At 38.2% G+C, this 25,486-nt stretch overlaps 1 long non-coding RNA gene across 1 annotated transcript; it reads right to left on the bottom strand.

Moving 5' to 3' along the window:
• Positions 1–21,167: 21,167 nt before the first annotated feature.
• LOC111606960 lies at positions 21,168–23,737 on the bottom strand. The gene is made up of 2 exons (XR_002752283.1): positions 23,674–23,737; positions 21,168–22,053 (listed from the first exon to the last, which is right to left on the bottom strand). It is a non-coding gene; the product is annotated as an uncharacterized LOC111606960 (long non-coding RNA).
• Between the last annotated feature and the right edge of the window lie 1,749 nt (positions 23,738–25,486).

The following is a 25,486-nucleotide window of genomic DNA, read 5'->3' as shown; positions in this document are numbered from 1 at the left end:
TTTTAATTGAGTCTCCTTCTCTACTTCAGTGAGTGTATGTGAGTGCGCAGAAATACACACACACTTATTTTTACTCAGCAATTTCCCAGCTGATGGCTAAAAAATAAAAAGACTTCAGACTTCTGCGTGGTAGCAGCTTTCAGAGAGAGAGAAAAAAACATTCTCATGTGTTTGGTTTTGGTTATGTGACTTATAAATCTCTCCACCAATAGAGGCATCTTGACATCATTTTGTCAAGTGAAGGCAGACTCTCTGAAGCTACATTTTATGCTTTTATAGGAAATTGGGAGAATCTGTGTCACAAATTCAACCTTTTTTATTTTTGTCCACATGTTGGGTCAATCAGTTATTTCATAGTTATTTCATGAAACAAATCGCATTTTGTCAATTTTGTCGTTTCTGGGTGGGTCTGAGTTTGCAGCTCTGACAGAAATGGGCCAAAGAATGAAGATGCAGCTTACTGCACCGGGTCACTTGACCATTGTGCGGGCAAGTAGCCAAAACAGTATCTCATATGACAGCTCAGATGTCCTTGATTTACATGAGAGATGATTCTTTTTCGACCGAAATTTTTTCTCAACTGGAAGTAGGATTTTAATAAGAAAAAACACCAATCTTGTAGGGATTTAAAAGCGAAAGCAATTACAGACTGAGCTCTAATGAACCACTTTTGAGTCAAAATTACACACTCGTTTTGCTTTCCGATGACAAATACTTAATGTGAGCAAAGAACTAGAGGGGAGACTAAAAATGAACTGGTAAAGGGCAGAAAGAAAATGATTTAATAGTAGGGCTGCACAATATATCACAAATATATCGTCATTGCGATATAATATGTGTGGAATATTCATATTGCGAAGGACTGTTTTCAGCGCAATAATTGTGGGACAATATATTCAGTGTTCTGAACTTGTTAATGCAATCTTTGCTTGTTGGACAGTCTGATGGCTGCAGATGTTCACATCGGACACAAGCGACATTGCTCAAAATGCTAAAGGTCAAAGTGACAGAAACACAGATGGGAAAAAAGGAAAAGAAGAAAATAAGCACAAGGTGTGTGCTTTAAGTGTGGCACTCTTTAGTATTTGTGATGGTCTTTTTTGAAGTAAGAAAGAAAGTAGGTTTTGAGATGCCCTGTTGTCTTGACAGTCGGCTATGAAAAGCGACTCTTTGCTATAACTGTTTGAGAGGCAGCACTCAGGATTTTTATGAAAAAGACTCACTGACAAAAAGATAAATAAATAATATATGTTATTTGTGATGGAAAGTACCACAATGACGACGATTGTCGTTAGCAATAGTAAAGTTAGCATCGAGTGTGATCCTTCTGTTTGGTGCTGCCTGGATCTAAAAATATATATATGTAAGTGTTTCTTATCAAGCATAAACAAAATCAAGAAGACATAGTTTATGTAAATATGTAGAACATACAGCCGATATAAATGTAGGTAATTACTATGCAAATTGGCAAAGCTAGGCCTAACTGGGAATACATAACTCCGACCATTAGACGGCCTACTCACAAGGTTAGCAGTAAAAGTAAGAAAGCAAGAACAGTGAGCAGCACAGCCATCTTGTAGAACGTTTTACAGAATGAGGTTGTGAAGCAGCTGAACCGCCACCACAAACTTCACCACTGTTATCATGTATAACGCATGTGGGGTAAGACGGCAATTTGACAACCATGTCAGCATTTTTACAAAAGAAGTATAATATCTACCTATTTCTTTTGCTCAACTGTATGGATATGCAAAAATTAAAAGTTAAAACAGGAGTTTATCTTTAAATATCGGCAGTATCATTACAGTCTGTGCAGTTTTACAGTAATTGTGCTGCACAACAAAAGAAAAGAACCACTAATCAAGCAACTTACTAAATCTCTGATTCAAATTAAAGCACCAAGTTCGAGCCCTGCGTGCATTAACCTACCTTCAGTCTGTGAAATGTTTTCTTTTATTTGAAAAAACGTGCCCGTTCCTGAAACTACACCTTGTTAATGTTTTTGTTCTGCAAACTAAAATAAGAATTAGTCTAAATGAGTAGCAATGAGGATAAATACACCAGCTAAAGTTTTGTGAAATTAATACTTTAGCAGAGCAGCTGCCACGTCAGCCTTTGTCACTGATGCAATTTGTGCCTTTGTATAGCAGCTTTGAAATTACCCACTTAAAGATGAAAAAGTAGCAATTCTATTTCAATGTTTATTCCAGTGATAAAAATGTGATATTAGACAGCAAGAGGAATTTGCCATATGCACAATAAAAAATGTTTTAAAAGCAAGTCTCTTTGTGAATAAAGAAATACATATGCCATTTACGAACCCAGCTTTATAGTGGTAAGTAGGGACGCATATAGACACTATTATAATTGCATTTGCCAGATTTTTTTTTTATGAACCTCATCAAGTCACTTTTCTTTTAAATATAATTTAAAACTGCAGTTTGTTTCTGCTTGGTTGGCTCCCTTCAGTACATCCAATTATGCATCAGCTATTCCTCCTTCACACTTCCTACAGCCATGCTATACCCAGTTTACCAAACAAGATAATGTCCTTGTTTGATAATGTTCAATTGATAACACATTTGTATTTAGTAAGTATATTATATATACCCTGAAAATATACCCACAGATTTTATAAGTATCTTTAGGCTAATGGAAGTCTCAGTAGAGAAAGGACACTTAAAAATGTAAAACTCTGCTTTGTTTTTTGTTTGTAATACCAGACAAGTCAAACTGTATGGAATATTACCTCAGCACATGCAGGAAAAGATGATATTTTAACAATTTAGCCATTTTTGGCTCAGCTGACCTGCAGGAAACAACAACACTAACACTATCCTGCAAATGTATCGTCCTTTAGATTAAAAAATTAATCATTAACAGCAGCAGGTACGCACATTTAACCAGCTTTTGACCAGCACCATGCCAATGAGTCTAAACCGAGCCACACGTACTTGTTGTACCCAACATCCTTCAATCCAAATGTCAAAACAGTTAATCTACTGCTTGAAAACCATGTCCCTGATGTTGTGGTGTATTTGACTTAAAATTAGTTGAAGTAACTGAAATTTTGGTAATTATAATCACCAACTCTCATCCAGTACCGTTTGAAGGCATAAAAACTGAACATTGGTCAGAGAGGAGACCAAATAGTTGCACAGATTTTCAGGCAGTTCAATTTGCTTTTTGGACATTGACTATTTTTTAAATAAACTCTGTGACAGATTATTCACAGAAAAAGCAAGTACTAAACAAACTTTGTACTTACTTCAAGTCATTGGGTTAAGGTTTCGTAGCCAACCCTAATTATTACACTCTGAAAAACAGTAACCTTTTTTTTAGCCTTGGAAATTATTTTAAGATAACACTATAATGTTTTGGTAATTAGGTAATCATTTGACACTTAATTAACGACAATAAAAACAATCGAAAGCAAAAGAAAAAATGTATGTTGTCAGGCCGCATCCCGTGAAAAGCAGGAGATTCTGCAAACGTGTTGCCAAGGAATATCAAGGTCTTCGGTTTACATTAGGAAAATACAGAAATGGCTAAAAATGTTGTCCCACAAAACAAGACTTTTCGACTCTTGGTGTGAACAGATAAAATAAAAAAGCTATAATAGCTGTGAACTTGCAAACAACAGGGAATATCTGCTCAGTTTGACGAGCTGCAAGAAAATGTGTGATGTAGAAAACACATTTGGATGCACGCACTAACTAGATCTTTTCTTTTTCTTGGCAATATGTTTTCTTGTTTCTAGTTAAAGCTCACTTGTGTTAGTGCTTTTATAGATTGTATGTAACTATGTGATCATCCACACAATTATCCTCACTTGCGGGATCCATTTGTCACATTTGCTCCGGCAGTAATTACGTCTTCTTGGTAAAATAAATCAGACTGTATGTTTTTATAAGTGTCACTGTAATTTATGACCATTCTGCGGCGGTGTACTGTGTGGGTAGAACATGGTAGGATGAATAAAGAAAACGCAGCCGGCGCTTTAATTGAAAAAGTCAGAAAATTCTTGGTCCTTGGTTTCCCACTTGTTTATTCCTGACCGCGTGTGAAGGCTGTCATGGGGGGCCCTTTTCTGCTTTATGCATGATACGGCAATTTGCATAGGCACATAAATGATACGCAAACAGACCCGCTAAGGTATGATGAGCAAATTCTGCTTTGTCTCCGCTTCTCTTTCACAGCAAAGCCGACACCAAGCGACAGCCGTCTCATTAGAGGCTTTAGCCCATGAGCTAACAGGCCACAGAAACAGTGGGCCATGCCACGATTGCTAATTATAATAATAACAGTAACACTGCCTACGGATGCTATACTCGCTTTTCTTTCAATTAATCTTTTCAGATTCACTCCGGGGAAGCAAAGTGGTAAAAGACACAGAGAGGGGCGGGTGGTGGTGGTAGCAAGCTGTGACATACTGGCTCTATAGGTGGCAAATGATGTGTTTATTGGACAAACATGTACTTAATCAGATGACAGGCTGCATAATGGGCTGCTTTTGAGTAAGAATCATTAAAAGTCAACAATACAGCTGTTGTCACCAATATTATTGTGAGCCACTGCGGTTGTCTGCCAATAAAGTGGAAGACACTGTATTAGGCATACAAAAAGGATCTCTTCGTCCCAATGAGAAGGGCTAATGTTTGCCCAAGAAGATGTGGTCTTTGAGTGCTACAATAAAGTGGCTGTGCAGGCGACAGCGGCCGAGAAACAGATGTGAGCGGAAGCCGTGGCCATCTGTGAGATATTGCTTTTGATACTCCTTAACTTTCCCCCAGATCAGAGTTCAGCCGCTGCTATTTCTTGTTATTGTGTTTGGGAAAAGATAGCGGTTATCCACAGGTGCCTCCCCGGCACAGATATTGTGTGGCTTCTAAATCCGTACAAGAACAAAAATATACACTGAATCATAGTCTGACTGTGATAATGTATTCAGATATGATATGTGAGTCTTGGAAAAAAAAATAAAATGTATAATTCATTTTGACACTTTTTTTTTTTGCTCGCTGTCTTAGCATTTCCTGGCGCATACTATAACAAGCTGGGTGAAACACCGTTCTCACTCTGCCGAGGTGAGATTTCAAAACAACAGCAGTAACTTCAGCAGCATATGTTGCCAACATTGTCCGTATTGTTGGAAAAAAATCTCTAAAGATTTCCGCGCTGATTAATGCATGGCTGAAGGATGTGAATGCAGAAGAGAACCCGTGTGGTACTTTAGCAAATTGGGAGGCACCTGATGTAAACAGGGCTATATGAAAGTGTAATTTAAACGCCTAATTCTCATAAAGGCCCCCAGAGCAATTGTCTTTACAGTATTTAATGAGCTAGTTCAACTCAGAGCTCCATAAGTCTAGCAGTTAATTTGTGTGGTTCAGACTCACCAACCACTAACCAGTCTGTACATCTGAGATCTCGTGCAACTGCGAGTATGAAAATAAAGCCCCAAAACATCCAGCTTCTGAACAGAGCAAACATCTATTCCATTAAGTTGTAAAATAAGCACACTGAGCACTGTTAACAGTGTATAATTGAAATAACCTTTTGAGCAACCCGCCTGTGAGGTGCCATCAATGAGAACGATCCATTTTGTGAGTGTGTGTGTGTCTGTGTGCGCATTTTCAAGCCAGCAAAAAGTGTGGGACTTAACCTTACTGCACACTCTGGTTTTCTCCCAAGATGCTTTGCAGCCATTGTCCAGATGTTAAGGGGCAAAGCCATCAGCAAGGGCCCCACTTGAAAACTGAAGAGCCAGTGCTGAATGTATGCACAGTGGATAGAAAAGCTTTATGACATTACACACTGATAGCTAACGCATTCAAACTCCTTCTGCTGAAGTCTTTAATAAGAGCCGATTCACCATGAGCAAGGATAAAATCTGTTGCTGTAGGGTGTCAAGAAAACTGGCATAAGGGTATGAGATCTTTCCAGGCACACGCAGAAAAAGGTGCATAATGGCTTGGAAGAAATAAAGTAATCTTGTGGTTTGATTAAAAGTTAATTAAGTTGAATATGTCTGAATAATATGAGTATAAGTAATCACTCAATAACTTTCTGCAAAGAATCTCTGATTAAGGATCTGTAATGATTTAACTATGTAATGATTATGTTTAATGATTTATTGTCAATGAATATGAAGTTGAAATCATTTGAAATTAATTCAAACAGGTTTAACAACAGGTTGAATGTGTTTACTGAGTTGTAATAGAGGAAAGTGAGATATAGAAAAGAGGGGAATGCAGTACAGCCCTGAAAACAGGAAATGTCGCAAGCAGTTCTGAACAGATGGCCAGGGCGCACAGGATGGGTGGTGCGGTGAGTTTGGCTGAAGCAACAGGTTTGGGAAAGTACGGACAGGTTGGGAAACGTTGGGGACTTTTTCACGAAAAACAGCAGATGTTCAGGAAGTCACGTAGACCAGAAGCTCCCCATACACATACATGGTGGAGAAGTGTATAAAAACGGGCTGCAAAGAGGAACCGACCGTTCCCAGTCCGGCGGCGCAGAAGAAGAGACAACCTGCAGGAGCAGATTGAGCTACGGACCGCACTTCAGAACTACGGGGGAGCTCGGACTTCACACCGCCAAGAAAGGACTGGGTCCCATCGCCCCATCTCTAGTTCTTCATTCGACCGTCGGTCTCGTCTCAACCCAGCAATTTCAATTCTGCAACAAGACTTGGAGGAAGGACAAAGGTCCCTCAGGGATGAGGAACTGGGTTTTGCAAAAGGATTCGGACCCGTTCTGCTTTGTTTCCTTTCTAAGGAGGATTTTTCCACACAAGGCAAAGACCTCAACCAAGGATGCTAGAAATTCCTGTTGCCAAAAGATCCACCATCGTCTGGGTATGAGTTGAATCTGCTCATTGAAATTCCATTTCAGAACGTGCGACTTAAAGTTAGGGAAAGGAGACAGGGTAGTAGGATTGTACATGTAAATTTTATTACACTGTTTTTGAATTATATACGATTGATTATTGATTTGTATGTCGCATATCCTTGCTTAAGCTTGCTTAATAAATTTATACCATAAAATTCTAATGAGGTTGGTGGACATTGGAATTAATAGAGTCATTTAATCTTTGTTCAGTTCTTTTAATTAAGGTAAAACTAATGTACATGATTCCAGTAAATAGGAGGCTTCATAATTTCCTTTGGTGAGAATAAATAATGACCCTGGGACTTACATCTAAGTCACTAAACATAATCTAGCCGGTTCCAAGTGCAAGTTATGATTTAGAAAGTGGGCTACCGTTAACAGAAGTGGTTATTGGAATTATGCAGCTGTGAGGGCTACTCAGCTGATTGTTTCTTAACTGTAAAGGGTCATAACTTCTGGATTGGAGGTAGTTAGAGCTAGACGAATCACTTTCGCCACCAGTTTAAATAGATTATCTCTTATAGAGTACTTTTAGGGTAATACCCAGGTCTCAGAGATTTTCCGGACCTGTTAGACAGAGAACTGGTCAGTAGGCAGCCCTGGGACGTAGTGAGGAGTGGGCGGGGCTGACTATTGCAGGATAACCTTCAAGGGTGATTAGTCATACTCTACAGTGTCTTACAAATGTGTTCTTAACCCTTGAATCTTTCCTCCTGCCAAAAAAATACAATTTTTTTTTTGTTTTAATTACTGTTACGGTCATTTGAATGTTGGCACTTTGAGTGCATAGTTTTCGAACGTTACAATTATGCATTATTTTTGCTTTGGTCAATCTACCCAGTTGTATGAATCCAAATAAAATAGAGTAAGTTTGTGGGTGTAGTGTAGAAAATAAAAAGTGAAAAAAGGTTAATGCCTAAAGCCTAAAAATGTTTAGGGCCGCAACCAGCCACATCTAAAGTACCAAGTTTCAGATATGATAGTGTTTCTGGCTCTTATAAATGTGGGGAAACATTGCTTCGACTTGGTAATTTCTGTCAGAAATAAATGTCTGCCCAAGAAAACAAAAATTATTTCTGCTAAAAATAAATTAGTTTAGCTCTCAGTGTGAACACTTACCAATTTTCTCTTATCTTTGTTTCTTAAAAACATAAGTCTGAATTTGTTTACACTAATTTCATATAGCCACTGCAACTGAGTGAAAAAACAGTTCTGGCACCTCTTCTATTTCATACGGCCATAATTGACAGTTGCAATAAAGTCAATGTGGCAATGAAATTAATAAACGGAATGCAATGAAACACTGTCTTCAACAACTACAAATAAATTGCAACAGGATGCAGGATAATGGATTCCTAGGAGAAAACATCCATTTATTTAATCCAAGAAAGCGACAGAGGGATTATTCATACGCCAGAGGAGAAAAATATACATATATAATGAGGTAAATCAAGGCAACATCTTATTGACATGATCTCAATTAATTTACATTTCAACAGAAATCAAATTAGCAGAGAAGGCAAAATCCCTCTTTGGCACCTGTGTCCCATCGGACTGGCAAGGACAACAAGGCTGACTCCAAACTGTGCAATTTTTAAGAGCTTAATTAAAAGGAGTATGACAACATAATGTATTTCAATTGTAGACCTAAACTTAATCTGTTTAGAAAGAGGGCAACACACATTAGGTAGCTATCAATTTCAATAGCTTCCCAGCACAAAAACTTGAATATATAAAGTTTTTTGGGGTTTTTTCTAGGGCTGGTCTATACTTTTGTGATTGGGGTTCTATGAGGTCGTCTTCAGGAGTCAGTGTGAGTAAAAATTGTTGTCACACTGCTTTCCATCTTGTAATGTAATGTTTTCGGGGAACTGTCAAATATTAAAAGTATATAAGCCACTTTTTATTGTACCTATATGGGGTGATGGGTGCATAAACCATTAAGTTCCATGATGAGAGGATGATTTTTGCCATGACGTCACATCTGCTATATCCTTTCTAAAAATTAAAAATCAGTCTACCGTCTTGAAAGAGTTAGGTTGTGATGATTGTCTTGTTTTACTTATGTTCTACAAGTCTTGCCATATTCAGTTACTTTCTGTGTCTTAGTTATTGTTAGAAAGATGTTGCCATATTAATTGTGTTTAGTTTTGTTTTAGTTTATTCTTGTATTCTGTTCCTTGTACATGTGAATGTTTTTCTCTTAGATTATCATCAGGAATCTTCCTTTTGGTTACAGATCCTTGAGCATAAGTACAACTCTCTTTGTGTTAATTAGTCTCTCTTCCTCAGTACCATGTGTCCTCTGATTTGTTCAGCTGGTACCTTTGCCATTTTCTTCTCCTATCTCAGTAGTATAAACTTCTGGTCTTTCATTGTTCAGTGCTGGATTTTTCCGTTCCATTGGCTGCTTCTCTATAAGTATTTCTATTTTTAACTAGCATCAATTATGCCTTTTTCTAATGGGTGTGCCCATTTCAAACAAACAAAATATAATATTAGCTCGATCTTTAAGAAAAGTTCATCTGTTAGACCTGGGATGAACCTTCATTAGTGCTGATAGAGCACCTGCATAAAGAAGCATGACAATATGTAATTTTGGTATGAAGTGGCACTTTGCATCATTTGTGCAACATATACAACAAATGTGTCATCCATAGGCTGTGGAAATTTTAAACATGTTCAAAACTGTGGGGAAACCTTGGTGTAAAGATTTTTTTAAACATATCTTGAAAACAGAAAATAATAAATGTATTTGTAGTGGAAAGTACTCCTTGCAAAATGTAGAATATTATGACCAGCTAGTCAAAATCACAAAGCAAAAGTCATTTCATATTAAAATGTAGGTGTCCTGCTTCCTCAAGTTAGTTTTTCTTCTTTACATCTGAGTAGTACAGGTAAAACGCTGCCTATATACAGTAACTTCTGAAAAATACACTTCAGAATACCCAAAATATGCCTTGCAAAGGTATTAAGAGTCTTTGCTTGTTTGTAATCCCTGCAGAATCCCTTGGACCGACATTTATTTTACTTTAAGTGTCTGTCAGGCAAATATGAATACTTTTTACGACCGAATGTGCTTGGCAGAGAAAACACAATATTGGTAAGTAAAGTGCATGTAGATTCCAATTTATGTACCTTGATGTCTGAACCCATTCTCATTTAATGTCCAAGCGTGCATGCAGGGTGCATTGTGTGCAGGATAAAACACCGTTTGCTTGTTTGTATTTCTTTGTTCCTAGTGCTGAATTTACCAGATCGTAACCCCATGGAAATAGGCCAATTTTCTTTGCGAGGCATCTCTTGACTGCTTTGAAAGAGAAGATGGAGATTCCCTCTGGTTCCAGCTTGGCCAGTAAATGGTGCATGTCTCCTCCTATCAATCACAAAGCTATACCAACAGACAGCTGGCTGCCTAATATACACCTCTATCTGGAATATACGCTCCTCACAGAAAAATCACTGGAATCTCAGTGCGAACTAAAAAGGTTTACAGAGGGCTTATTTAAGTCGCAGATTGGCCCACCTGAACAGCTAAAGGTCTGAATGAAAGGAGTTCACTTAAAAAATGCCTCTATCCCCCTTAAACTTAGGCACCAACATCATGGAAGCGTGGAATTACAGACCTGTGACATAATTAGTTTAAATCAAAGTAATCTATACACTTGCATTTTCTCAGACGTCAGACAAATTGTACATTAAAAGGCTTTTTTTTTCATTTGTATTGTTTTTACCCATTTGTCTGTGGTCCTGGTAATGATAATTTATGTTTTTTGAAAGGGACTTTATTTAGATAAAGAGGTTTAGACCAGGTATGAATTTATAGTTTTTCACATTACATGTAATGGATTTGATAAAATTGTGTATTCAACTTTTTAACCAAATTTTGTTATCAGAAAACAAAAAAATGAGGGAATATTTAACAATTCTGAGATTTTGGTGAGCAGGATGAAGAACAATTGCATAACTTTAGCATGTCTATAACTTGTGTTTCTTTTTTTTATGAGAACTAAAAGGGCTGACATATTCAAAACATTTTCCGACACAGAAAATTATCCTCACACCGAGTTGGCTGAGATTAGACAGAGCTGTCACCTCATTACACTCAGTTTACATCTCGGGGCTGACATTTTCTCTACGCCTACTGACTTTTGTGCAGGAGGAGATTTCATTAGACTTCCCCAAACCAATAAATAGAATCCATCGCATTTGACTGTGCCTAATATAATAGTATGACAGTGGTGTGTAGTCATGCTGACATATAGGGCGTAAAAAAATGGTGAAGTGCAAATTAAAAGACAAACCTAAATTTTGGGCAGTTATTGAAACATTGCAGTCTGAGTAAAAGCAGCATATTGGCACTTAGTTTAAACGAACGACAATAGTTGCTGTATAGTCAATGGTACTGATTATTAAATTGTTAATTACCCCAGAACATTAATTAAACTGTTTGGCTTCCTCCAATGAGAAACTGCTGTAACATGTCAAGATGCCAGGGAAATGAGTCATACCAAGATCTGAAAACACAGGCAGGTTCTTTTGCCCACAATTTCCTCAACCAGCCAATACCAAAGCTGTACAGACCTGTGGTGCCTAGTTACAGTTGCCAAGCTATGACTGGGTAATCTCCGTTTAGGTCAGCGCGCGGCCAATTAAAGAGCAGTGCCATGTTGACTTCAAATCTTCTTTGCATCAAAAGGTTGACGTGCAAAAAAAAAATAAAAAAAATAAGTGAAATCCTTGCTTATCTTCTCCTCTTTGCAACAGAGCAGTTAAGAGTTAAATAAATAGATGATGCACTTGAGTGGAAACATGTAATTATAAAAGTCCAAATCGTTATTTGACTTGTCTGCAATTCAATAGCAGCATTTCTTTTGTAACGACGCAAGGTAAGGCACGACAAAACAAGATGCGTTGCCCAGACAAAGACATAGATTCGTATTGACTGTCACACCTAAGCCATATCACGCCGTCATTATTAATCTTTCACTTAAAATAAAGACACAGGCAGAGGAAACAAACAGCAATTTCATTGCCGTTCTTATGAAGTGTGCACTTTGTGTGAAGACACAATGAACACTCAGTCAATCAATACCTCCCCTCTCTTCCTGCTTTCTCCTGGTAATATATTGGAAATGGAGTTAGAAAGATTGATTCTGTACACAGCGCTACCGGCCAAGGAAAATTAAATGAAAATGTAAATGAAGACTGCAGTGTTTGGTGTGTTTTTCCCTCCCTCAGTCTGTTACCCAACTCGGAGGGCTTTTTAAGTTTGGTCAATGTTTCTCAGCCGAGAGAAAAAAAAAAAAAGAGTAGACAGAGAAGTAAAAACAGACATGCAGCAGCAAAGAAAGGGTAGAGATTAGACTCTTTAAACTGAGTCAGTCTTTACTAAGAAGAGTTTATGTAAAATAGCCAGGTGTTGCAGTTGGAGCTGAAGTCACAGGCAATGATTTAGGAGGAGAAACAAGTCTGACAGTGAAAACGGAGAATTTTTATCTTTGAAAGTACAGAAATCTTTAAACTAAAAAAAAAACAATCTGGATTATGGATCTAAATACATACAAACATGTACATACCATGAACATAAGACAAAGAACATACATGACGGCTAGCTTCACTGGGCTTCCTGGAATAACTCTTTATCCAACACTATGTGTATAATTTGACTAAATTGTACCAGAGCTGTGATTAAATGAAATCGTACAGTATGTACAGCTGACAGATATTTACATCCTCCTCCTGAGGCTCCCTGGCCTACAAACTGAGACATGTTTGTAGGCCACCTTACTCACACACGCAACTTTTTAGTTTTGCTCACAAGTTTTGGTGAAATGATGCACTTGTGATCGCTGCTCAAACCATTGATTTTGTTGTCCTTAAGCCGCTTTAGTACCTGCTTTAGCTGCATGGTTACAGTCATTTTTCATTTGAAAGATACATTTATATTTAAGCTACAACCTTCTGGCCAATTTCTTGAGATGTCAATATTTTTCACATATTATTTGGTTGTTTTTGAATTGAACTGGGTTTTCCTGCAGCAAACATTCAGCAAGCCTCTCTAAAGATATATTTGTTGTTAAGTGGCATTACATAAAATGAACTGAATCAAAGGTATATCTTAGTGGGGATTTTTAATGAAACTTAGGCCAACATGAATGACTTTGTACATACATGTTTTTTTAATATGAAGATTAAAGTCCAAATATTGGCATAAAATTCTGCTATTTATTAATTTTGACTCAGATGTTCTGAAACATCTGAGTCAAAATGATCTAAGATGAGATATATATTATATATAAGATATATATTATATATAAATAATATATATTTTCATAATATATATTACGAAAATATATTAGGTCTATGTTTTAGGCAAAATTCTCTGCATACTTCTGTTGTGGAGAAAAAAAAAGAAATATTTTATAACAGCATTGAACATTTTCTGCGGCTCATTTCAGAACTAACGTCTATCGCCATAAGCTCCAGCAACAGTCGTCTCGCTCTGATGTCTGCTTCCTTCTCTGTGTGCCTCTCGTAATGTCTAGTGACTGAATCTGCGTTTATTCCTCTGCTTATCCTTTTTGCCTTCTTAATGACTGAAATGACCATGTTGCACATCTTGAACATGATCTCAATACCACTAGGTCACAGTGACATGATGGAGTATCATCAGTTATTTGGTCAGCCGTACAACTCGCAGCTAAATTGTAAGCGGCCCTATTTTTATTGGTGTCTGTTCATTTTTATTTGAAGATCTTTATGATACAACAGAGTAGTTGTCTGTGTCTTGTCTACTCTGTTAAGATCTACTCTTTTTAATCATTTTCCACCAATCTATGTCTTTTCAATGATTGCTTAATCCTGTATAAGATCACAGGGAGGACTGGGGAGTGGGAGTGGCATAGTGGGGCCTGGTTAAAATCAAAAACAGTCATTGGGTGAGGAGTTGGATGCATGCTAGTCTGCTTGCCTATCTTCACAATGCTCACAAAGGGACGTCTGAAACAAAAAGCTGTTAATGTACAATCAGCCTGTAGCTAGACACATTGTTGCTCTGCAAAAACTACGCCTCAGGTTTTAATTTCTGTCTGGGCCTTTTCTTGAAGAGCATGCATGATTTGACACTGTAGGGGGGACTCTGAAGGAAATTTAGAGGTGAAAAAACAAAACATACAGACTCCAAGCAGAAGGATCCTGGCTGGGATTCAATTCTTGGACTTTCTTGGTGTGAGGCAACAGTGCCAAGGCGTACACCACTGCCCGTAAGATTCATTAATGAATCTATTTTAAAAAGCTTGCTGCGCGAATCTGAAGAGGACTCCAGCAGATTATGGATTATTTTAAAAACATCTACTTTGAGCAAGACTGAAAGAATTTCTCAGCTGAGTTGAATTGGGTCTGCAATATAAGACACATAAACGACATCAAAACGCCATGTCAGATCCAGCTGGAGATTTCACTGTCAGTCCTGTACAAAGATATTTATATGTTTTGAACTTTTGCTCTTTTGTCAAAATTTGGTCGCATTTTGGGGGATTTTAGGTGACAGATTGGCACAAAGTGACTGGATCCGAGAAGAAAAATCACACATGGTTTTTCTTTTTTTTTTCCACACTAAAAAGGTGTGACATGCATAATGCATTTAACCTCCTTTCTGACACAGAAACTCAGGTGGAGATGCAAATATCCACAATTCAAGTGGAAGAATCTGGTCATAGGTCAGCTGTTAAAACTACTATGAGGCATGTTTAGCCTCCATAGAAAAGCAGAAAGCTGTTGATAAACAAAAGCTAAAATAAGTCCCATTTAAAGTTAGCCACAAACCAAGTAGGCCCACGAAAAACGTGCTAGAAAGTGGTCTGGTCCAATAAGAACAAAGCTGAATATTTTGTTTGACATACAAAAAGCTATGTGTGTTTAATTAGTTTTCTAACTAACTGCACACTATGAACACGCCAACCCCAAAGTGAAACATAGGAGCTAAAGCTTCATACTGGGGGGAACGATCTCCGTTTTTAGGGACAGAGAAACTGATCAGAGTAGACAGGAAGATGATCCGAGATAAATAAGGACAATCCTAGAAGAAAGAAAACATTACAATTATACAAAACAGCCATTTTGAGGTAAATTGGAATGTTTAAGATCAAAGCATATTTGTTTGTTAGAATTGCGTACTGGCGTCCTCCATCCAGCTGAACTGAGCCTGAGCTGCTTAGCAGGGATTAATGGACAAATATTACAGCCTTTAGATGAGCAAAGCTGACAGACACATACCCCAAAAAGACTTGCATTTGTAATTGCAGTAAAAGTAAACCTAAAAAGAAAAAAAAAAAAACAGAAAAATTGACTCCGCGAGAATGAGAGAAACCACACTTTCCAGATTTTTATTTATGATGTATTATTTTCCTTACACATCACAAATATGCACCACTTTGTGTTGGTCTATCACATAAAGCCCCTCAAATGCATTGAATTTTAGGGTTGCGCTGTGACAACATTATGTAAGAGTATGAGTATTTCTGCAAGACAATGTAGCATAAAAATATGTACAGATAGGTTATATTTTTAAAATGCTGCCTCCATTCCTGATTAGACACGGTCCTTACTTCATGCCCTGACAATAGGTGTAGCACCCTTTAATCTTTTATTTGCTAAAGTGCAGGGCCTCCACCACCATCCTAACACTGTTCCACTAAAAGTAACATCTGCAGGATGATAGTCTGTTATAATACCTCATCTGAAAGTGTTTGTGTAGATTAAAGCCCCTCAATATGGCTTTGTGTAAAGCCTTCCTCCCCATTTAAAACCTGTATAATCCCCGGCGGAAAGCGACAAGCCTATAATAGTGAAGCACAGATCCCCGGCATTGATGTATACAATAGCGCTAACCTCACACATCTCTATTAGTGTGCCCACTGACACAGACATTACAATCCCCAATGGGAAGTCAACTAAGACAAACAGTTGAGAGCAGCAGACCCGACGTTCATGCTTCAAATAAAGACACTCATTTCTCAAAACACAGCAGGTGGCAATGCTTCAAATGTGATAGGGCATCTGTCTGGTTTTCAGCTGGTCCCATTTAATCTTGTGCCTATTCTGCAGAAACTTGCTACATAAAAAAAGAGAGCCTAAAAAAGTGCATCTGTCACAAAGAGAGGATGTGTGTGTGTGGGGGAGAGGGGCTTAGGGTTAAGAGGGGAGTCTTTGTAATGATGCTGGAAGTCTTTGGGAACACAGTCGTGACACACATTCGTTATAAGAGCACTGATCTGTTTATGCCGAGCGACTGAGAGAGTGATAGCGGTGGCCCACTGGAATGTGACGCAGACCTGTGCATCTGTGTGGGGGCCGCGGGTGTTGGTAAATTGGCAAAACATCTGTGACGATGTAAGGAAACTTTTATCCGTGGCGAGGACATGAAGGAGTTTGCGAAGCCCCAGAGGGAGACTGAGGGCTTCTGGTTGAGTCCAGGCATCCTGCTGTGTACACTACTGAAGGAGCAGGGAGATCAGAGATGAGCTGGAGACACTCTTTTAGGACTGCTGGCCCCCATTGAGCAGGGTGGAGCAAAGGGGGATATATAAGGATGGGGTATTTGTTTCCGTCCTCAAACACCAGCCTACCCACTCTGATTCCCTCCGGTTTCTCCCCTCGGTATTTCAGCCAAGAAGGAAAAAAGTGGGTGTTTGCTCAAGCTAAAGGGAGGACAGGATAGTTTCTGCCACATTTGCTAGCTTGGTCCAGCCAAGCAGAAAACAAATCACATTCCACAGAGAGCTATGTGTCCTGTTCCCATGGAAGAATTCTCTCGCTTTGTGCCACTCGACAATAAATCACACAGCAACCCCTCCTCCCCCGGCGGTTTTAGACATGCCACCTTTGGCAACTAAAACAAGTGCTTGACTTACTCTGATTTATTCTTGCTATGGCAAAGAGAATGAATGGAGGTGCTAACAGGGTCCATGGGAATGGTGAATACGAATCTTGCTTGCATGAATTTGTGCCTGCGTGTGTGTGTTCAATGGCAGCACCATTCAGATTTGAGAACACATTTACTCATTTAAAACACACTAAGTTTGTCCAAACTATTGCCCCTTGAGTAGGCAAACCTTCTGAAATGCTGTAGATATGCAAAGAGACAAAGACAAAAGTAGGACAAAGGACGTCTCTGTTATTCTAAGTTTAGTCCACCTTGGTATTGTTTTGCTGCCCTGCAAGCCTTTCGGAGACTGCCGCAGATGTGCTATTCTGTACTGTGATTAAATTTAACCCCAAACCATTGGGGGCTTGAAAAAAAACTCCTACAAACTCAGAATGAAGCACCACACACAGAGTCATGAGTATACATATGTTCACATGTACTCTAGAAACAGACAGACAATGTGAAATGGGTCTGAATGAGAGAAAATATTGTAGATTTTTAAAGATTCCAAATTCATCAAAGATCCAAATGACTGGATTCCCATGCCAGCTTGCATGGGACTGGTAGTAAGAAACCAGTAAGAACCCCATTAACAGACGGCCCACAGAACCACACCACCTCTTGTGTACATTCTAAATCTGTGCCTTGCCTCATACTAGCACATCTTATGTTGAATTATTTGTCTCTTTATCTATAGTGTGTTGCAAAACTAAATATACAACTTGGACTTTCAACGTTTTATTGGGTTATTATTTGAAACCAGGATAAGTAGTGCATAATTTGAAGGTGAATGACAATGTTAAGTTTTCATTTCTGTTTTACAAATACAAATTTCCCCCAAAGGGCAACCATGAGACAGTATTTTGTAGAACTATCTTTCATCGCAAGTGTCTTTGTATGCATCTCTTATGTACCAGGACAACTGTGTTTTTTCTCCAATCTTTAAAAGTATCCCAAGCTTAGTTATTTTGAACAATTCGCATGTTTAAAAAGCAATTTCAAGCCATAGCGTTGATTTTCATTTGCATTTTGGTCTGGATTTTGATTGGGCCGTTCTGAAACAGCTTTGGGGGAAACTTTAGACTTTGTCCTGCTGGAAGGTGAATCGCATCCTAGTATTTTGGAGCCTCCATGAGGTTTTCCTCTTCTAGAATGGCCCTGTATTTTTACTCCATTCATATTTGTAACAGTGCTAATTGCCTTCCCTGTCAACAGTAATATATTTGTTACATCATGATGCGTTGGTATGATGTAAAGGTGAACGAATGCATGGATTTTGATTCCACTTCATTCTAATGTGCTACTTTGAGATTGCCTGGTAAGTAAAATCTGTATGAAATACATTCCAGTTTAAGGTCCTAAATTGACAACATGTGGAAAGGGTTTATGAAGTCTTTTGCTAGACGCTGCATGTATCATTTTGACTCTCTCTCTCGCCATCACAGTCGAAGGGTTTAGTTCACCTTCGCCTTCTACCCATCAATTTTCGTGTCCATCATTCCTCGTTCTGCCTCCGAAGAAATGTACACAGCCTGCAGGTTGTGAAGGAACACCTGCTGAGCATCGTGTAAACAAAAAAACACTGCCACGAAACTGAAATGCCGTGAAGCAAAAGTGAGCAGGGCAGCTTGCCTGTTAGTTCATTTCAGATGGAGTTAAATGTATCATTTTTCCTTGCCCTCTCTGACTCTTTCTAGCAGGCTGCCGCGCAGCTAGCACAGCGCAGAAGGCAGAGTGCAGAGTCTCTGACCTATTTAGGAAACTGGCAAGAGAGCAGCCAGGGAACATCAAAATACTTCAAAGGCTCCCTTTGAATCCTGCGTTATGCCCAACATAGTGTAAGAGTCTGTGCATATGTGCGCACAGAGATACACACACCTCTGTGCAATCCACAAACTTCATCAGTGGGCCTGCACAATTTTCCACACACACATACAGCCGTCTCGATATATTCTGTCTGAGCTCTTCGTTTGAACTGTGTCCCATATTGCCAAATGCGGAGAAGTTGGATAAATCACATTAAATACCGGGTCTGCCACCAGCACTATGACTCAGACTGTACCTTGCAAACTCTGGCCCTGGCTCAGCTGGGTGGTATTTATAGCATCCCTGTAATATGACTGCAAAGGAACTTAAAAAGAAGATTTAAGAAGTTTCTAATAGCACTTAGCAAAGGACAATACTTCAATTTATTCCCATGTTTATGGCGCTGATTTCAGCACCACAGACAGCTCCTGAGCTACAACAGCCGGTCAGGACCTGGACAAAGTTCCCACAATAAGGCAGAGGAATCTTTGAAAGTGACTGCAGAAAACCGCGTGGGCGTGAGTGCGAGTGCACGCACGCTCACTTGCAAACCAGAGGCTGATCCCAGTGTGACATTCGTACTACAAAAGCATATTTATCGCTTTGACTCTGAAAGTTTAATGTCTTGTGTGTGGCGTGTGTGTCTGGACCGCTTTTGTACTCTTGCGACTTTAAACTCCTGACGCTTTCACCTTAGATCGTAGATCGATAGAAACAAGATCAAGAGAGGCGTTCAACAGATGCCAAATACAGACTGCAGGAAAAGGGCACATGAATGGAGGAAGACTTTAAACTTTTTTTTTTTTCTCCCCACTTACGCAAGGGTTTGGGTGAACGCTTTTGCCTCCAGGCCAGTCTTCAATGCATTTATTTGTGTGAGTTCATGAACAAGAAGTGGCACACACAGTAATGCGTCTCTGAAGGCTGCAATGCCTCTTAGCTGACTGAAAATGTGTGCAAATGTTGTGGGCTCGACTATTTACTATTGCTATTTATTACATTTAGTGTCGAGGTCTGTGCGTAAACCAGAATGCATAAAAGACAAAGGAGGAAAGAAGCCATTACAGGATGATTTTTGCAAGTTAACTGTAAATCTATTTGTTGCATTGTGACACGGGGGCCTTTCTTTATTTCTTTAAGCAGCATTTCTGTGCCCTGAAGCGGTGAATAAAAAGCAGACAGACATTTCAGTATAAAAAAATAAACAGCACCGCTCTGCTTCATTGCTACTTGGGTGTAGGAAACACTGCATTTGTTTTGAGGGTCGTCTACCTGCTTTAGTGGTTAAGGACAGTCAAAGAGTGGCAAAAAGCTGTGAATTGAAGTTTTTAAAAATAAAACAAATATGAATCCCCAAGCCCAGAGTAATTCGGTGTAACCCTCGTCTTTTAAAAGTCGGTTGATGAGTCAATCTGTGTGTAGTTAATCTGATCTGTTTGCAATTGTTCTGTAGGTTTGTTAGGATACGTGCGTGGACACACACTTTCACACAGGCCAAGGAACACAGAAGAGAGGTTTTTTACTTTTTAGATTTCATTTCGTAGGAAAAAAAGAAAAAAGAAAGCCAGGGATAGGCTTTGGTTTCACACTGACTTTATGTTGGCCTGTCACAAAATAATTGTAAGTGTTGCAATATACTGTATGGACAATATATTTCTGGTAACTGGAACATCTGTTAATGGACCCTGCAGTTGGAAGGAATGAAGCTTCCTGCTAAGAGGGATCTGGGACAAAGCGGGGGGCGGTTACACAGCCTGAGGCAGCAAAACTAAGGGGCTAGGACACAAGATAAGTGGGTACTCTGGGGTAAGTGTCTGGGGTCATTCTTAAATTCAGGACACCCAAAGTAAAAGGTCTGTTGTACTTAAATAAGTACAGAGGAGAGATTTCAAGATAAAAAGGTACTAAAAGTAAAGCATTTACAGTGACAATGCATTAGCTAAGTCATGATCAGTAGCTAAAATACCAAAATGACCTTATCTAGTCACTATGAATTTACAGCTAAATCAAAAAAATATATATATATATATCCCGGCATATTGTGGATGAAAATAAATACTTTACACTGTGTCGATTCAAGCTACATTTTACTAAGATTTAATGCCAATTTTGGACTGTTCAGCTGATGAAACAGAAAGAGACAGCAATGAGATAAGGGATAAACTCAGACATGACAAACATCTTTGATCATCAGTCAAAAATGAAAGCAAACACTAAATATTTAGTTCTACTTAGAGGTTTACTTGTTAGAAGGGTTGCAAAGGAAGTTTATACTTTTAATCCTCCATTTAAATAGTTTTTGTATTAGGGTGGAATGGTTACATTAAAACTATGGTGAATTCTAAAGGCTAGTAGGGATGCATCAATATAAAAATTTGTACTGAACTCAATATTCAATATGAATATTAATAACCATTAACTGACATATTTGTAATATTCTAATCTGCAGATTTCTGTAAGAACAAACTAAAAGAGTTCTAGATGAACATTCAATGTTCAGATGAGGCAAAAATAAAACTCATCAATCTTGTTCCCAAAATCTGCTTCAGCTATCAGTTTATTACAATCATATGTATGATCAGGTGAATATAGACTGTTCAGGCATAGAAGAAGACTTTAGTCATTCTAGCTGATCTAAAACCGGAAAAGTTAAATATGAGTCAATGTAAATGAAAAAAAGACTGATAAGATTTGTATGCAAACATCTGGTTTAAATTGTACACCTCCTCCTTACATGCAACTGACAATGTACAGTGGAGCATTTGACGATTGTGTGGGACATCTTTGAAACCACGTTACTTGCGATATTGCTTTTTAATTGGAGCACAAGTATTAGCAAGATTCAATCATCTTTTAATAAAATTAGTTATTACAATTTTAATTGCTCCCCCCACCCCCTTTGAAATGAAGCTGTTGATAACATGGCATGGCTAAAGACATAAAAGCAGGAGTGGTGCTTTGCTGAAAAAAAAAAAAAAAAAAAGAGTGATTCAAGTATTTCTCAGATTACTTGTTAGATGGATAAAATGTCTTTTGTGAAATGTACTACCTTGTCCAACACTTGAAGAAATTGGTTTCGAATAGCAAAATGGCATGGATCCTCACGCTGCTTTCATTTGGAACATTGTGATTTGAGTACACTCAACGAAATAAAATAATGAACTCTCAAAAAAAAAAAGAAAAACCAAAGCAGGTGATCTTTTCAGAAGCCTGACTGAAACAATTAGGTCCAGGTCTTGACGCAGCTAAAAGCTTAAAGCTAAAAGTCTTTAGATCTCAGAATGCAGGCTCACATGGCATTTTCTTTACAGACACAGCTGCCATGGCTGGTTGAGGGGATAGTGAGAGATGTAAGCAGGCATGCAAAGCTCCGCATCATGGCTCCGGGCTCCAAGGTAGTCTTGTCTCTCTCTCTCTCTCTCATTCTGGAGGACATGGAAACAAACAGGAGTGATGCAATGCTAAACATGGATGAACAAAAAACACTGAAAAATAAATGATGCTGGATGCACTTGCTTTCAGCTCCAAGTCTGCTATCAAACTTCTCTTCTCTTTCCTCTAGACACTGGCTGTCAGTGTGTAAGGTGGACCGTATAGCCAATCGTGTGCAAATCCAGTCTATATGCATACCAGCAGACTCATAAACAGGCCAGTTATTCCCATGACAAACTACACGATAATGTATTCTGTAACCATGCGGGTAGTTTACTCCAACATCAACTTCCAGCTTTAACTCACTTCCTGTGAGACAAATATATATTGAATCTTTGCATTTTTTCTCAGCATAAAGTATGTGTTGCATGTTTTTTGAACAGAAAAATAGCGCATTGCAAAAGTATTCATAACTCTCAGGCTTGTTCCCATTTTGTCATATTACAACTAGAGATAATAATTTGTCTTATTTTAATGTTATACGACAGACCAACACAAAGTGGGACATAATTAGGAAGTGGAATGAAAATGATACATGGTTTTCAAAATCTTTAAAAATAATCTCAAGGTTGTGGCATGCACATATATTCTTAGTAGTATCACCTTTTAATACAGCTACAGATGTAAAAGTTTCTATCAGCTTTTCTGACTGAATTACTTTCAATTCTTTGCAAAATAGCAATCCAAAGATTGGATGGAGAGTGTCTGTTGATTAAGAATCTCAATTAGTTTTAAGTTTGGTCCACTGCAGTTTGAAGTATTTAGTAGCATCTCTAACTTTGAACAGTTTCCCTGCCCATGTTGCACAGATACCATCACCACTTTTCAGAGCGATACATTGTAATACCAACAGCTAGATCTGAGATTTAGTACATCACAAATTACCATAATATCCCTTTAAGTTGAACCAAAATTCTTTTAACGTGCTCCATTTATCATGATTAATTTTACCAAATGACAAAATCTATTCATAGATGGCTTTTAATTCTCTAAACCATGTTAGGGTTTTTTTTTTTTTGGTTAGTGCTTTAACTCAAACACGTATCATTGAAATGTTCCTTCATCTCAGACCTTTTATGTTCAGAACAAAATAAAAATATATGAATTTACTTTTAACTATTTTTAATAGCTTTTGCCATTTTTATTCTGCACAAATAAAAATATACTTAAATATTTAAGGATTTTAGCTTTTAACTGTGTGTTTTAACAGAACAACAATATTTTATCTCTTACACAAAAACCTCTACTCAAAATAGAAAAGTGAAAAAGGTGTAATGCTCCTTTAATGCTGTGTCTCTTTACTAAGCTTCACACATAGGGAGCCATTACTTACTACTTACTAAATTTCATAAGCTTTTGTACGAGAACCGTTCTTAAAAGTGCAAAATACAATAAGTTCAAAGTTCATCCAGTAGTCCTTCAGGTGTTTCTTAGCTAGCTCAACACAGAGTTCGCTAGCATTAGCAATAATTAGCCTCCAGAAATATGCCGTTTTCCACTCAACACTAATCACAAACTGTATAACCTGACTCACTAGTTGACTATCGATTCAATAACATTTTCAACTCTTAAAGGATACTAGTACATATGTGTCAAAACACATTTTTAATGACCTGTGATATAGAAAAGATGAGACACACGAAGCGCTTCCTTTAGCATCTAACAGGAAGATTTCTTCTTCTTCTGTGTGCCCAACCTTCTCTACGCCACCAATGTGATAGAACCTCCCCCCTAGCGGTTGTATGTGGAATCGCACCAAATAACTGAAATGACACTAAAGTACTTATTACAATGAGAAATTAAAAATAGAAAACGAAAAATAATGTTGAGGTTCCCATTTTTATACTTAGTGTTTTCATTTACTTATAACTTGTTTTCATCAGCATAGTTGTTTAGGTTAATTAAAGGTGCAACTTTTTGGGGGGGGGAAGCATTTTTTTACTCTGCTAAATCAGAGTAAGATGGAGCAGAATCAAAGTGGAAAACACTTTGATTCATTTGGCACAATTATTTATTTATTCATTTATTTTAAGACAAGAAGAGGAAGCTTTCTCTTGTTTTTAGCTCATATTTTATTATGCTATTTAATTGAGTTGAATTTTGTTACTGTTTGCATTTTGTTTTTGTTTGTTTCATCAAAACAGGTTTCTCTTGTAATTTCAACTTGGCTCTTACTGAGTCTATTTGTATAAATAAATGAAAATAAAAATAAGTTGATGGACATGTGTTGGTAGCTTAGTTGCTGACCTACCATTTCCCCCACAAAATGGAAAAATAGTATTAATACTTTTGTTTGACACTTTCATAAAGACAATACAAAGAATAAATTGATAAAGTCATTAAATAGCATTTAAACTACAAAGGACAACCCCCCCAAATTTTAGAAATATTAAAATAGGGACATTGGGGACATACAAAACACTAGCAGAGAAGTGTAAAGGGTTCAAGTTGAGAAGGAAAACAGAGATGTGGGGCCGGAGAGGGAACTGCTCACAAATGCCAGCTGATGGAGTAGAGCCTGAACGAGAAGGAACACTGAGCTATGGGCGGTGGAGATCAGTTCTGCCACAAAGAGAAAAGCAAGTTCCCCCGCACGGAAAGTGTCAAGCACATTAAACAAGGTCCTCATAGCCAATGTTTCTTGCTGGGCTGCTTTCCCTCATGTGCTGTCACCATTCTAAACCTAAACTACATGACACTGCTGAGGAACTGACACAAGCAATCCCCTGCAACACGTACTAGAAAGCCAAATGCCCTCTCGAGTAGCACTCATAATTTGTGTCTGCGATTGATTTGCAACCAGGTCAGACTGCAGCATAAAAAATTAAAAAAAACTTGCATTCTGGTGCTGATAATGTCCTGTCCATGGCCTACAGGAGAGAACACAGCCTCACCCCATTCCTTATTATTATTAACCAATTTGTTTTCATCATGACAAGATACAAGAAATATCCACCACTATTCTTCTTGCGCGTTCTTGTAAAGAGGAGAGCAAAGCTAATGAAAAAGGTCAGTTTTGTTGTGCATATCATGGCCCGGTGATATTCTGTGTGTGAGATGAAGAGCCTCAGGCAAGGTTCCTATTAGCAGACCCCCGCAGCAAAGTAAGACGGTGTAAAAATAAACCAGAGAGCGACAAGAGGGGAGATTCTACTTGAATTAACATAGAGGCTGCTTAAAATACAACATGCACAAGTGTTTGTGCAAGCAGCTACATGCTGCTCTCAATTAAGAAAACAGCATGGAGGTTAGATGGTCATGGAATAAAACTGCATCCTCTGACTTTAAAGGTGGGATGTGAGAATATGATGTTTAGTCTATTTGAGATGCCTACCCTGAGGTAGATGACATTTTATTTTCCAGGTATGGGGGAAAAAACAGATTTGTAATAAATCTGTATTTTGTAGTGATGTTTAATACATACAA

Source organism: Xiphophorus maculatus, chromosome 23 (genome assembly GCF_002775205.1).
Source record: "Xiphophorus maculatus strain JP 163 A chromosome 23, X_maculatus-5.0-male, whole genome shotgun sequence".
NCBI classification, from domain to species: Eukaryota; Metazoa; Chordata; class Actinopteri; order Cyprinodontiformes; family Poeciliidae; genus Xiphophorus; species Xiphophorus maculatus.
This window is presented reverse-complemented; position numbering and strand designations above follow the sequence as displayed.